The 16,618-nt window shown below is 30.4% G+C and overlaps 2 long non-coding RNA genes and 1 pseudogene across 2 annotated transcripts; 1 reads left to right on the top strand and 2 right to left on the bottom strand.

Annotated features, from left to right (window-relative positions):
* Positions 1-1,838: 1,838 nt before the first annotated feature.
* Positions 1,839-6,138, top strand: LOC112780096 (shikimate O-hydroxycinnamoyltransferase-like; annotated as a pseudogene).
* Positions 6,139-6,239: 101 nt separating this feature from the next.
* Positions 6,240-7,327, bottom strand: LOC112780097 (uncharacterized). Its single transcript, XR_011878003.1, has 2 exons — positions 6,792-7,327; positions 6,240-6,654 (listed from the first exon to the last, which is right to left on the bottom strand). It is a non-coding gene; the product is annotated as an uncharacterized lncRNA (long non-coding RNA).
* Positions 7,328-10,789: 3,462 nt separating this feature from the next.
* On the bottom strand, positions 10,790-11,893 carry LOC112777475 (uncharacterized). The gene is made up of 2 exons (XR_011877611.1): positions 11,559-11,893; positions 10,790-11,198 (listed from the first exon to the last, which is right to left on the bottom strand). It is a non-coding gene; the product is annotated as an uncharacterized lncRNA (long non-coding RNA).
* Between the last annotated feature and the right edge of the window lie 4,725 nt (positions 11,894-16,618).

Below are 16,618 nucleotides of genomic sequence, written 5' to 3'. Positions count from 1 at the left end.
TTAGGACTTGCCAAAAGGCTCGTCAGATTTGGATTAGCTTAAATTTGGGAATGACCGCTGAGGACTCTAGTTTGGATTTTGTGTCTTGGATTCGTTCTAACCTCAACAAAAATGAGTTTCTCTTTGCAGCGGCCTTTTGGTGGATTTGGAGGGATAGGAACAATGACATCTTCCATCAAGATGATCCATGGAGTAAGGAGAAAATTGTTCACTTAGTTCAACATGCTGCTGGCGATTTCTCTAAGGTTGTTACCAACCAAAAACATATTATTCCTTCCTCTTTGCAATATAACTGGGAACCACCTCCAATGAATGTCTGTAAAGTGAACTGCGATGCAAGCGTTTTTGAAAATGGGCAATTAGCGGGCTTTGGATGTATTATTAGAGACAGCATGGGAATTTGGATGAAAGGTTGTTCTGCCAGTATACCTCTTTCTAGTGTTCTCTCTTGTGAGCTTCATGCTATTTTGGAGAGGGCTTGTTATGGCTTGGGATTGTGAGTGTAAAGAGGTCATATGTGAAACTGATAATCTTGATGCATTTCTTCTTGTTTCGCGAGGCACAACCAGCATGATTACGAATGACTCTGATCTGCTTGGCAAAATCAAAGAGATGCTTCAGCGCAATTGGACAGCTACTTTAGTGCTCATCCAGCGTACAGCAAACAGAGCGGCTGATTTAATGGCTAAGACTGCTGCTTTAAACAAGCAGGTGTACCTAGAGTGGTTACAACCCCCTAATAATTTAGACATTATTATTAGAGAGGAGTGTTACTCTTTCTCTTAGGTATTTTTTCTTTGTGTTATGTTCAGTCAAAAAAAAAATACATATACCTTAAAATGGGTTGCCACATTGGGTTTTACTTTTATAGGCTTTTTTAGTTTTTAGAAAGGCCCGCAGTTCAAGTTATTTTGCTAAATTACCTTTTCAATCTCTATCTAATAATATTTTTCATTTTCACTCAGGTTCACAATGACAAAAAAAAAGTGAAAAACTCAAGTCTACCTCCTATAATAGAAATGTTAAAATTATTTCATCATTTTCCTGTTTAATTTTTTATTCTAATTTATAATTTATTAATTTAATAATATATTTTATCTCATATTTTTAAATATTAATAATTAATTAATTATTAAAAATAATAAATTATAATAATAATCTAACCTTTTTTTTGAATTTAGAAATTTTACAGATAAAAAGGTAATTAATAAAAAAATAAGAGAGTGGTAGTCGTAGTAAGTGAATTCTACTGTAGAGTTAATAGAGTATTTATACAATGTATATAATGAGTTATTTATTTGGTCTAATATGAGTTAAAAAATGAATTTTTAAAATAAAATACTACTAATTTTTCAAACACAATACATTTATACTATTTAGAATAAGTATCTAGATACCAAGAATAATAAACATATAATATTCTACTAAATCAAACATCTCTAAACCCCATTAAATCGAACATCTCTAAATCTCATTTTACACATTATACAGATATTACATTGGCTTCCTATACTTTCTCGTAGTAATAAGTAGAGAAAGTATGAAGAGCCAATGAAATATTTGTAGGGAGTATTAAAGATGTAACTATTAGTGTTATCTTTTTCTATCAACTAAAATTTTTGGGATGAGTGGTATCATAACATAATATTAAAACGTTAGATCTAAAAGGTCAAAAGTTTAATCTCCAAATTAAGTTTAAACTTTTAGAAAGATATATGCAAATAGAGAGAGGTGAATTGGCTAATTGAGTGATGAATGAGGTGGGGTGCGAAATGGGTGGTGGGACCCACGTAGTTGGCGGGGGTTGGTGAGTGCAGGTTTTTCCCTTATAAGTCACCCCATCATCCTCCCCATTTTCTCAGAGTCAGAGACTCTATCACACTCGTCACTAATTCATTCACCTTTTTTGTTTTTTCCACCAAAACACACTCATTCACCAACTCCCAACCACTCAACTCCGATCTTCTCCGGTAATGCTTCTTCCTCTTCTCTCATCTATTCTTCATATTTATCAATTAATATTATTAATAATAATAATAATTCTGGAAATTTCATGCGAGTTTATTACAAAAGTCACTCATGCATGTCAATATATCAATATATATAATAAAAAAGTAATAATAATATTAACTCATCCATGCAAAAATAATATTTAATTAATATTGATATTCTGGTAACTATCCAGTAATTATTAATTATAATGCGCTTGATTTGTTGTTAATTATAGTGATTAACGTTGCGTTGTGTTGTGGTGTGACAGAGTGAGGGTTTGGAAAATTGAAGATGATCATAAAGGTGAGAGAATCGACAATGGTGCGTCCGGCGGAGGAAGGACCGAGAAGGACGCTGTGGAATTCGAACGTGGATTTGGTGGTACCGAACTTCCACACGCCTAGCGTGTACTTCTACCGTCCGAACGGCGCGTCGAACTTCTTCGACGCTAAGATCATGAAGGAAGCGCTGAGCAAGGTTCTGGTGCCGTTTTATCCGATGGCTGGGAGGCTCCGACGCGACGAGGACGGCCGCGTGGAGATCGATTGCGACGGTCAAGGGGTTCTGTTCGTGGAGGCGGAGACCGGCGGCGTCATCGACGATTTTGGGGATTTCGCGCCAACGCTTGAGCTTCGGCAACTAATCCCAGCCGTTGATTACTCACAAGGGATTGAATCCTATCCACTCTTGGTACTCCAGGTGCGTTTCTCTTTTTATTTTTTTCAGTATATACTTTGTTGGTAAAATATAGCTATGATTTAATTCTTTAAATTAAATTTATGAAGAATAATCCACTTTTGATTGAATGATTGATTGAGTAGGTAGATGATTTTTTAATTAAATAGAGAAAAATTATAGCACCTTTTATTAAATAATTAGATTAATCAGATTTTTTGTTTTTTTTTTTTTTGTTTTTTTTACTAAAGATAGGACACTCGAACCCGCAATCTCATAATTGAGTATATGGAGACTATGCCATTTGAGCTATTACTCATTGGCTAATAAGATTTTTCGTTGATATGGTCAATATCAAGACAAATCATGAATTAGTGCATTTGGTGAAAATATGCAATTTGTCAAATCAAATTTCTTGATATTTTTTCAGTGGAATCCGAATATTACTGTCTATTCAAGAAGAATTATATTTGGTTGTCTAATTTGTATTATTTATTGTTTTGAAATTTCAACACGTTAATTTTATTATTTTATCCTTATATTTATCAAAATCAGACAATTTAATTTGTGTCATTTTGAAAAGTAAACTCAGTATTTTATGTAATTTAAAATTTTAGGTATCTTTTTTGGTGCCACACGTTTCCTACAATCACGTATAGTATGATTTCGAGAATTATCCTTTCATAGTAGTTTTTTTAGGTCTAGAATGGTTGAACAATGCAAATGATGCTCCCACCAAATTTTGGTTTGATTTGAATGTTTAAGCGTTATTCTTCTGTGGAATTTTCGAATGATGCCAACTTCATATTATTAGGGTATACCTAACAAACACCAAACATAAACAAATATTGATTACCAAACAAAATGAAATCTACTATATGCAGACATGTGTATAATAACTTGTTCATTCAAACAAGTGCTATGATGATAAGTGTTGCGAATAAAATATTATGCAAATGATTAATATTAGAAAGTTTTGATATATCTCCACTTTGAAGCTAGCATTATAGACTCAGGTGTACTGGATTTCTTACATGCCAAACAAAGTATCGCTTAAGGGTTTGAAAAAAATGACCTTACTATCTTAAGGGTTAAATAAATGAACTGTATGTTTTCTTGTACGCAATTAATTGCCCATCATGCCGGCAAATATATGAAATAATATTTCATACTTCCCCACTAATGTTTTTTGTAGCCACCAAGAGTATTCTATAATATAATCTCATCCAATATTTGTCGGAGAAAAAAAATTAATTTAGTGATTTGCAGTTCTTTTTGGTGGTTCAGTTTTTTAGATATGGGATAAAAATTGGTGTAATTTTTGAATATTGGAAATTAGGGTATTTTGTAAAATTATGGGGGCTGTAGAATTTTCAGAAGAGAGATTGTTAGATTAGATTTTTTTTAATTTATAAAGACAATACGCAGATTGGGTATTGTAAATACACAGATTGTGTATTGTTAGTGTAATACATGTTCTGGGTATTGTGCTTGTACAGTACAGCTCCCCCAAAACACTTTAAAACTCTATTTTTTGTAACATAAAACTCTATTCATTCTTCTATATTAAAATAAAAAATCCCCTTTTGGTATGAGTTTTAACTTTTAAATATTCAAAAGGGGTTACACTTCATATTCATTCACCTACTTTTGACGCTGCCACCTTCCAAAACTCATACCTATAATGGTGTTGAAGCATGACATAGCCCACTAAGTTGACTCTGACATGCTCAAAATTTAAATATCATATTATTTGTTTTCTTGTGGTGGGTGAAGCATTCCAATCCCTGTCACAAATAAAATAGAGTCAATATAGTGCGACTCAATTTAATATTATGTGCTATGTATACAACCACTATCGTGACGTGAACTGAACTTCACCATGACGACGTGTAGTTTCTTCTCTTTTTCGGTTTACTCCAAGCGACTCTCTTTTTTTATTTTTCTTTTCTTTAAGGACAAGTAATTGTTTATTTACTTGCAATACAGCAAGTACCTGTCATTGGTTAATGGTTACCTACTATCCTATGTTATTGTTATGTTAGTGTCGGTACAATCTTTGTATTAAGATATTAACTAAATATGATTAAATAGAATAATATATTTAACTAAACCTTTTGATATAATATATCTTCATATTTTAATATTTGAACTTTATGCAATAAGTGAGTTTCTGTAACTCAATTCTTTTGTGGTTAGAGACGTCATAAAGTATGTAAAAACTATTAGTTGAATATTCCTAGTTTGCCCTCTCCTATCACCTTAATGGTAATGATTAAGTATACGTTTATATTAGTAACAAAATCATTGTATAAATTAAGCTGCTAACTTTGGAGTCTGTTATATAATATTTTCAGGTAACATATTTTAAATGTGGAGGGGTGTCATTAGGAGTTGGCATGCAGCACCATGCAGCGGATGGAGCTTCTGGTCTTCACTTCATCAACACATGGTCCGATGTAGCTCGCGGCCTTGAGGTGTCAATCCCACCATTCATCGACCGGACACTGCTCCGAGCAAGAGATCCGCCTCGGCCAGTCTTTGATCACATTGAATACAAGCTCCCACCATCCATGAAAACACAAGCAGTATCACAGCAACAACCTCAAAAACCAGGATCAGATGCTGCAGAGGTTTCTATTTTCAAGCTGACACGTGATCAACTGAACAAGTTGAAAGCAAAGTCTAAGGAAGATGGTAACACTGTGAGTTACAGCTCTTATGAGATGTTGGCTGGTCATGTTTGGAGGAGTGTGTGCAAAGCAAGGGGACTTCCAATGGATCAAGAAACAAAGTTGTATATTGCGACAGATGGAAGGTCTAGGCTGCAGCCTCCGCTTCCTCCGGGCTACTTTGGCAATGTGATATTCACAACAACACCGATCGCTGTGGCCGGAGATCTCATGTCAAAGCCTATTTGGTACTCTGCAAGCAGAATCCACAATGCTCTGTTGAGGATGGACAATGACTATTTGAGGTCTGCTCTTGATTACTTGGAGCTGCAGCCGGATCTCAAGGCGCTCACACTTTCAAGTGTCCGAATCTCGGCATCACTAGCTGGGTTAGGCTTCCAATCCATGATGCTGATTTTGGTTGGGGGAGGCCTATTTTCATGGGGCCTGGAGGGATTGCCTATGAAGGATTGTCTTTCATAATTCCGAGTTCAACGAATTGTGGGAGCTTGTCTGTGGCAATTGCTCTTCAGCCTGATCACATGAAGGTGTTCAAGGAATTGATCTATGACATTTGAGGAATGTGAATGGCCACATATGTTTCTAATATGGCTTTGCATTCTTAGTTCTTCTTTTTTGGGTTTTCCTTAGATACATTTGATGAAAGGTGTGCAAAATCTTAAGGGGCTTATATATGCCTTCATTATTGCCCTTTTCAAGTTTTATACTCTGTAAACATAAATTGGACTCTTAGAGACAAGTGTATTAATTATTAGTTCAATATTGTTTCTTGCACAAACTCCTTTCATAATTGACAGCAAAAACAAATGCCCACTTGATTTGGCTAATACTGTGCCATAATCCATGGGAGGCCAATTCAGAGAGGTGAAACAAATGAGGTTTGGTAAGTACAATGAAGTATATAACACATTGATTCAACTCACATCACTCAACTCATGTGACTAAATTTGTTCATCATAGTTTGAATCATAACTGAAGTACAAAAATGTGCTCCTCATAAGGCAACCAAAGCATTAAACATAATCTGGAGTTTTGAATAGTTACACTCAGAGCAGCTTAACATGGAAGAAGGACATCAATATCAAGGTCATGCTTACACAAAATCTAGAGCTCCAAGGTAACAATGATGCTGTGGAGCTTGCAGAGCTGCGATGGTGGCGATCAACATCTGATGAACCCCCAGTAGTTCCTCTACCACTATGTGCTGCTCTCTTTACTGAGGCATGAGATAGTTCTTGCTTTTCTTCATCTTTACTGTGAAACAACATTGTCTCTTTTATGCTCCCATAGTTTTCTGCAGTTTTGAACAGAATAAGCAATTCAGAATTAACAAAAACAGATGTGGGGTATCCACAATTTCAGGAATCCTTCACTTTCATGATGCACTTATTTGATATAATATTCAAAACAGAACAGAACAGAACAACTTACCAAAAGGTTGCTGTGTTTGCACTATGGTGGTTGAAGAGTTTAGACCTTTCTTTTCTGCAGTAGAACTTGTATGCAAACCTGAGTTTGATATGGCTTGGCTGTATGAGACAAAAAGGAACCATGTAATAAGAAATTGTATCCTCATCTTTGGGGTTATAGAGGGAAAAAACTTCTTTGTATAGATTTAGAACTTGTTAGTTGTTTCTAACTTCCTATATATGGCGGATGGTATGGAATATAGTGGATTTGGGTGATTGTTTATAGATTCTTTGAGCTAAGAGACTTGAAATGTGTTTGAGGGTAGAGTTTTTATATAGTATAAGATCTACACTCTTTGTTTTCCTTTTGACGAAAAAAAGAAGGTATGTTTAACACTAGTGAGTCTATCAAACATAAAGCATATTCTTATTTCTTAGGCTCAATTAAGTGTTTAGAACTAATGTCCTTATGTGATTAGTATCAAGCTCAATCCTCATTGCCATAAAATATATAATCTCTAGTTTCATGAAAAAGCAGAGAATAAAAGAATGATAAGCACAAGGTTGTCAACTCGCGAGTATAGGTAAACTCGTGGAGCTGACCTAGACTCGACTCGTAGACTCGTATGAGTTTACCTGTTATAATTTTTTTGTAAAAAATATATATATCGTGTATAATATATATGTTTACTCAAATATAGGCATTTAAACTCAACAATTTTAACATCAAAAAGCATAATAAATTAACATAATACTACAATTACAACAAATACTCTAGAACACACATTTAAATCTTTCACAAGTATGCATCTAGTTCAACATAAAACGCAAAAAGGGCTTAGAGAAGAGAGTGATTGAATGAGTGCGGCGAGCAAAGTGAGGGATTTAGCTATTTAGGGTTACGTTCATACGTTGCTCCCTTTTTTCTCGTTTTTTGGCCCAAAACGGCTCCGTTTTTGCAAAAAAGGCCAAACAAAGCAAATTCGTTGACTCGCCCGTAAACTCGTGAGTTTGACCGAGTTTATGCAAGTTTACTCGAGTCTACCTGAGTCCACCCAGAAATGAGTTTGTGTTCGAATTAACTCAATTTCACTACCTAAACTCGTAAACTCATATGATTTCACGAGTTAACTCGAGAGTTTGACAACAATGGATAAGCACTATAAAAAAAAAGGATAATGTGTGTGGATGGTGCAGATTTTGGATTTTGCTTGGAGGAGAAGCTGAATGAGGCATCGATGCAACATGGAGCTTCTGACCCTGTCCCTGTCTGCATCAGATTCTTGTTCTACCTTGCTTGTACATAAATCTAAGGTGGGGTAAACACATGAGAATGCATTTTATTTTACTTGGTGCTTTCTGAGTGAGAAATTTTCCTCAAACCAACCAACAAATGGAATATGCAAAAAACAATCAGGAGTTGCAAGCTATGTTCATTTTTTCACTCACTTTAAGCTATGTTGTAAATGTTTCAAGCACGAATACGGTTCATAATAAAGTGTTATAGCGTCGTTTGAGCCATATAGTCGACCAGACCTAGTGATACTACTTATGACTTGAACATAATCGATTGAAAACACGAAAAATCCTTTCGAATTGTAGAAGCAAATTAAATAAATTTACCCTCCTTAGGCTCTATTAGGTGGAAGCCTCCTTTTCAGTTTCCAAATTTGAAGGTACTTAACATGTGACATGTTATTCTTTCACAACAATTGGAAGACAGCATAAAAGTGATAGAAATACTCTTAGTGGATGGAAAAATATAGAATAAAGTCATGCTCATATTGAGGCTTGTTGATTAAGTTTGCTTTATCTTTCTCTAATTTTTTTCTGGTTTGATTTAGGAAGCAAGATTCTGATCATAACTTAAAACAGGATCAACTTCATAAAAGCTAATATCTGCTGCAAAAGCCAATAGAAAGTATGCACATAGAACTAGATTATGATGACATAATCTTTAGAACTAGTCTTTTTCTCTACTCAAATTAAAATATAATAAAGAAAAAGCAAATTATCTTAAATGCTTGGCTTGATTTATTATTCTGATGCAAACCATGTGGAATACTGACAAAGAAAATGTAACTGTGTGTAAGCATGCTTTTCAATTTTCCATTACTGATCAGTTTATGCAATTTCCTTTTAATAGTTTACACCAGAGACCATACATCTTTCTACCTTAAGAAAGTTTTGCAATTATCAATTCAATTTTAATAATGATTAATATTCTTCATTCTTTCTAATATAATTATCATTGATTTATATTCTACAATTGACTCTTAAATGAAGCTAACTGCATATCGAATTATGTAAATGTATCACACTTGTTGAGAGTTGTAATGTAATTATTAGAGAATAAATAGAGTCAATGGGAAAACAAAAGTATATATATCTATATATATATATAAAGGAATTTTTTTGGTGAAGAGTAAAATTTGGTAAATAGTGAAGATTGCAATTAAATTTTTAAGAAGAATGTGCATTGTATATGATGTTTTTTATTTTTTTAATATTTTTTCTATTGTGAAACAATAATTCGCACTTTTCGTGCAACTTCACTTTTTATCGTAGTATTATCCAAGTTAAAATCACTAAATTTCGATTTATAACCAACTAGTCACTAGATTCTAACTATTGAAGTAGCACTAATTATCTCATGATCACAGTTTAACGTTTTCCAAGTAATAATATAATATGTAAAGGTAGGGGTAAAGTAAACAATAGTAATAAATATATTTTTATTTTTCTCCAGAGAATACTTGATAATTAAGACTTAATTAGTTGGTTTAATATTCTATTAATCTTAATATTTTCACTAAATAATCAATTAATTCTTATAATTTAAAGAGTAATTATCCAAGTTAGTCTCTGAGATTTTTAATATTAAACACTTTAGATCTTAAGCTTTAAACTACACAAAATAATTCTTAACATTTACTTCCGTTAAACAATATATTCCCTACTAATTTGATGTGTAACTGGAATGATTGGTTTAGAATTTTTAAAATTTTTAAGAATTATTTTTAGATTTGTTTTAAACTCTTTGAGAATTGTTCTATATTTTATTTTTCTAATCAAATTAAATAAGATTATATTGTCTAATAGAAATAAACATTGAAAATTGTTATGTTAAAATATAAAAAATTAAAATGTCTATTTTTAAAAATCTTAAAAATTAATTTGGATGATTACTCTAATTTAAAAATTTATAATTGAATTCAATTATAAATTTTTAAATTAAAGTATTCTCAATTTTCTTTTTGTTAAAAATATAAAATATTTTTAAAGTATTTATTTGGATGAATTATGAATATAAATACAAATATTGAAGGATTATCGTGTGTATGTTTTTTCTGAAAAATAATAAATTATATAAAGATTTAAAACTCTAGAGACTTAATAATTAAAAATGTGGTAAAATTATAAAATTAACATTTAGCATAAGGGAAACAACGTCACTAAATTCAAAATTACATATATAATTAGTATTAAGATCCACAATACGATACGGGACATATCGACGTATGAATTTTAAAATCTTATAAGACACGGGGACATGCATACATATAAAATATAAAATACTTTTTAGATAAATCATAATGATATTTTGATATTTTATTGATATTAAAATATAAATTAATTTTTTATTATTTTTAATGTCTTATTTTAATTATATCAAGTATTTAAAATATTTTTTGTTTTAATAAATAATAATATATACTATATCTAAATCCATTTCAAGAATATATGTTAATAATAAGATTAGACACGCTGACACATAATGGTATTTAGGTATGTCTAAGCGTGTCCGAAGAAAATTTTTTTATTTTTTATTAAGACACGGCGGACGAGTGTCGATGATTGTCGTGTCCAAAATGTGTTCGACATGCGGACACAGTGAAGTATCCGTGCTTCGTAGATAAACACAAATATTATAAGATTAACGTGTCTATAATTTTTTGAAAAATAATAAATTATATAAAAATTTAATTATAAACTTTTAAAATTCTAAAAAGGTAATAATTAAAAAATTAATAAAATTATAGAATTAACAAGAATAACTAATAGAAGGGAAACAACGTTGTTATATCCAAGCTTACAAATATAATTAGTAGTAAGATCCAAAATTTAGAGGCTGATAATAATGATGATGATGGAGTAGCTGAATTTTTACAATCTCTTTCATGATGATGGGAACCTAATAATGATGACGATGGAGTAGCTGATTTTTTACAATCTCTTTCATGATGATGATGGGAACCTACGATTATCCATGCACGTCCGCCGCCGCCTCCTCCTGCTCGTTTTCCGCCGCCGCCTTTCCCTCCTCCTCCTTTCTTTGAAACAATGTGTAGCTTACTCACATTTTTCTCATTCAATTTTTCATTCAAACTTCTTTCGCCTTCATCATCTATGCTTCTTTTTAGTTTCCCTAGTATATCATATCATATCGTATCATATTAATAAAATCGAAAATGTTTGGTAACCAAAGAAAATCAGACAAAAACAGCCATAATTTGCCTTATTTAGTATTCATTAATTGTTGTAATAATTAATTAATGCTAAATAAGACAAGTTCTTTCTTTTTTTTTGTCTATCTAGCATTACCCGTGTCTATATACTCTATAACAAATTATCAAGTTACAATGAGCAATGTATATGAAATTATCAAATTATCAACATGCCAATTTATTTCAAGTTTATTTTGAACAATATTTTAGTGGATTTAAATAATAATAACAATAACAATAATAATAATTAAAAAAAAAAGATGCTAAAGAAATTTGTATACCAAGTTGTTGTGCTTGTTGCCCATTGGTATAGGTTAGGGGTGTGTTCGTAGAAGCAGATGAGATTGAAATAATGATGAATAGGAATGTTGATATTGCTAATGGAAGAAATAACGTGACATTCATATCTTTTATGGTTTGAATGATGAGAAATTGAAGAAACCGTTATTGCTCTCTCTTTCTCCTCTCTTCTCTCTTCTATTATTTGCTTTGACAATAATATCCCAACTCCAAAACCTTGCAATTCGCAAAGCCTTGGAGTTGGATAGGCTTTTGGTATTGCTCTCTTTTTTTTTTTTCATTTGAATAGAAAAACTTATATATATTTGTAGATGTGATTTTTTTAGAAACAAGAATAGAGAATTAAGGGGGAAAAAAAGATACACCTGAATTGTGTAAAAATGATACAATCTACAAGATCTTTATAGGTAATAAACAAATAAAAATAATAAATAATTAGTATCCTATAATTTATAATAATATCATGATAATAAATATACAAATACGCTAATTGATATGCTAATGATTCATATTAATAAATATATACATATGTTACTGATTCTAGTATTTGTAAACAATTTATTTTAGTGTTAATTTATTATATTATTGGTCGAATTCTATAAATTTATGTTAGATTGGCAATTTTTTCTTAATTGATAATTTTGTTTTAAGTTTTTTTAGTAATTAATTAGACTTAAATAAATATTTATTAATTTGTTATGAATTTAAATTTCATTTAAAAATTTATTGCTAACAAAAAAATAAAAGGACTTGACTTTGCATATATGTTTAAACTAATGAATTAATCACCAATCTAACTCAAATTGCGATTAGCATTTTTTTTTTTTTCAATACAAGAAAAGTCCTAGGACTAGGACTAAGGATCGGAAGACAAAATAAATTAAGCTAAACGGAAAAATAAACTCCACTCAAGACCCAAAAAAAAAAAAACCGTAGCTGAGACATGTGATGTAGTGGAAAAAGTATTTGCCTCAAATTAAAGCCACACAGGTTCGAATTTTAGCTGTGGTGGCTAGGGGTATGTACTCGGGTACGTGAGTGTATTTGTATGACCAACAAAAAAAACCATAAGCTATTTATTTAGTATTTTATGTTTTTTTTTTTATAGTATTTTTTAGTCTAGTAGATAAAAAAATTAATTTACCACAGTACTAAACTTTATTTAAGTATTTATCGTTGACCAATAAATTGTTGTATTTTATATTGTTAATCAATAAGTTTGTGATAAAAAAAACCATTGAGTCGGAAAAGGGTAATCACTCGTTCTTAAAACTAGCATTCTTAAGATCAAAGAGTCGGGCAGAAAGGGGGGCTCTCCGTTCCTATTTTCCTGTAGCTGGATCCTCCGAAACCACAATCGAATCGCTTTTTCGAGAAATACGAGACATCTAAGTCATACAAGTAAAGCGATCTATTCCTTGATAAGAAAAAGAAAAAACCTTCTTCTTGTTGCTGGATATCTCGTTTGTACACATCTTCTTTTTGTTTTTCGAGCTTACAGAGAGTTACAGACAGAGTTCGAAACTGTTAGAGAAAAAAGAACGATTGGTTCTTGTAGGATTCCCAAAAAATTTTTTGATTTTGCCCGCTAGACAAGAGGATAGCAAGTTACAAATTCTGTCTTTTTCTTGGTAGGACATGTATTTTACTATAAAATTGAAGTAATTAACGGTGGGTTATATTTTGGTATTTAACGGACTTAGGCCCAATAAAAATATTATATAGAAGGCCTAGACTATTTTGGGAACAAATATGACTTTGTCTTTTTGGTATTTAATATTAATAAATTGTAGAAAAGACTTAGACTAAGTGGCATATAAGATTGTCTCTTAAACAAGCTACACCAGTTTAAATTACAGAGAGTAAAGTATGATTTCTCATTATTAATTTTATAAGTAGAACTAAGAAAAAATATTAAAAAAAATAATAAAAGATTAAAAATTATATATTTTACTTCTTTAATTTTTTTTAACAATTGAGAGGATCATCTTCGAATTAAGCAGAGTTAGGATTCTTGAACTACACCCCTAAAAACAAATTTCTAGCTAAGATTAAAATGAGATTTAAAAAAATTTTAAAGTAAAAATTTAAATATGAGACAAGTTAATCGTATTATAGAATACTATAAACAGCCAAAAAATTATGTGATCCAATATTTAAGGAGAGAATTTCTCTGGTCCGAAAGAAAAAAAAAAGGAAAAATAGAAGACAAGAGTGCATTGAAAAAAAAAATTTAAATAAAAAGAGTAAGACGAACACATATCTTATTAATTATTTAACGTATCTTATTTATTATAAAAACGTAAAAACTCTTCTCATTTATTTATTATTTTATTAATTTATACCCAAATATCCTTTTATTATTAATGTAGAGAGAAAAAAATAATCTTATATTATTTTTTAAAAATTACTTTCTATAAAAATTATGGGACTAACAAAAATAATTAATAGAAAAAAAACAACGTCGTTATATCCAAGATTACAAATATAATTAGTAATAAGATCCAAAATCTAGAAGCTGAATTTCTACAATTTCTTCCACCGGAATTTGCGAATATCCATGTCCATCCTCCGCCGCCCCTACCTCCTCCTGCTCGTCCTCGGCTGCCCCAACCTCCTCCTGCTCGTCTTCCGCCGCCCCCTCTTCCTCCCCCTCCTTTCTTTGAAACAATATGTAGATTACTCGCATTTTTCTCATTCACTTTTTCATCTAAACTTCTTTTGCCTTCATCATCTATGCTTCCATTTAGTTTTCCTATTATATCATATCATATCAATAACATAAGTAATAACTAACTATTCATTATTGGAAAGTGTTCTGTAATTGCAATGTTCAAAATAAACTTGTACATGTTTGTATTTATACTCTAACAAATTATCAAGTTACAATGAGAAATGTATATGAAATTATCAATTATCAACATGCTAATTTCAAGTTTATTTTGAACAATATTTTAGTGGATTTAAATAATAATAATAATAATAATTAAAAAAAAAAGATGCTAAAGAAATTTGTATACCAAGTTGTTGTGGTTGTTGCCCATTGGTATAGGTTAGGGGTGTGTCCCTGGAAGCAGATGAGATTGAAATAATGATGAATAGGAATGTTGATATTGCTAATGGAAGAAATAATGTGACATTCATATCTTTTATAGTTTGATAGATGAGAAATTGAAGGAACAGTTATTGCTCTCTCTTTCTCCTCTCTTCTATGCTTTTGGTATTGCTCCTTTTTTTTTCATTTAAATAAAAAATATATATATATATATATATATATATATATATATATATATATTTGTAGATGTAATTTTTTTAGAAACAAGAACAGAGAATTAAGGGGAAAAAAGATACATCTGAATTATGTAAAAATGATACAATCTACAAGATCTTTATATATATATATATATATATATACATATATATGCTACTGATTCTAGTACTTGTAAACAATTTATTTTAGCCAATGAGTTATAGATCAAATAGCATAGTCTCCCCATACTCAATTAAGAAGTTGCGGGTTCGAGTTTTCTATCATTGGTTAAAAAAAAAACAATTTATTTTAGTGTTAATTTATTATATTGTTGATCGAATTTCATAAATTTATCTTAGACGGACAATTTTTTCTTAATTGATAATTTTAAGTCTTTTAGTAATTAATTAGACTTAAATAAATATATATTAATTTACTGTAAATTTAAACTTCATTTGAAAATTTATTGGTGACCAACCTGACACTTGCTTATATGCTTAAACTAATGAATTAATCACCAATCTAACTCAAATTCCGATTAGTCTTTCTTTTTTTTTTTTTCAATACAAATGATCCAATACTTAAGAAGAGATAATTTCTTTGGTCCAAAAGGGAAAAAAAAAGGAAAAATAGAAGAGAAGAGTGCATTTACTGATTTACCCATTGAAATTTTTAAGTTGATTATATATTGAGAAAAATAATTTAAAATAAAAAGAGTAAAACGACATATATCTTCTTAATTATTCAACGTATATTATTTTTTATGAAAACTTTAAAACTCTTCTCATTACTTTAAATTAATTAGAGGGGAGAAAATCATCTTACATTATTTCTTAAAAATTACTTTCTATAATTTTTAAAGGTGTTTGAATTATTTTTTTTTTAATTCTGATAAAGGAAATGAACATACCACTTTTTTTATTAAGCTAATAACAATAATAATAATAATAAAATTTTAAATACAAACATACACACAAAAATAATTGAAATTAATTATTAAATTATTGATTACTAAACAAATCAAATAGAGTATTAGTCACCAAAAAAATCAAATAGAGTATTCATAACAATGCATGTCCACAAAATCAAAAAATTCAAAAACATTTTCAACTCACCTTGTTCAATGGAGTATGGAATCTATTGTCGTGACTACTTCCGTCACAACCACTTTTACGATCAAGTAGAGTAATGAGTATGGATAATGTTAATGGAGATGTAGAATGATTTTTTTTTTTTTTTGTAAAATCTAACGGTGCTAATGGAGTATGGAGTAATTTCACCACACCATTGAATATGAGGAGATTTATGCATCGAATTGGTCCTCCATTTAAAACGGTGCCATTTTGTAATTCTGCCTTTTATGATGAGAACGAATTTATCTTCCACGAAACGATATCATCCGCCTCATAATCCAATACGACGTCATTTGATTAATACTCCTACTTACAAATTATGAAATTACAATGATTAATATTCCTACTTACAAATATAATTTCACATAAATATTCCTACTTACAAATATAAATAATTAATAATTATAAGATATTTTTTATGTTTAAAATAAATTCGAATGTTAGGAATAAGGTGATAAAAAAACAGACAAAATTTAGTATATTATATGAATATTAAGTGTTTTTTTCTACAATATATAGAACATGTTTATTCTCTATTCACTAAAAATAATTTATGGAACACGCTATCCTTATTATTAGACTACTACTTGGTCCAATTGGTTACTTAATAAATAAGATAAAAGAAATTCAAACTCTTGTTTTGAATGAAGTTTTTTAA

Source organism: Arachis hypogaea, chromosome 19 (genome assembly GCF_003086295.3).
Source record: "Arachis hypogaea cultivar Tifrunner chromosome 19, arahy.Tifrunner.gnm2.J5K5, whole genome shotgun sequence".
Lineage (NCBI taxonomy): Eukaryota > Viridiplantae > Streptophyta > Magnoliopsida > Fabales > Fabaceae > Arachis > Arachis hypogaea.
This window is presented reverse-complemented; position numbering and strand designations above follow the sequence as displayed.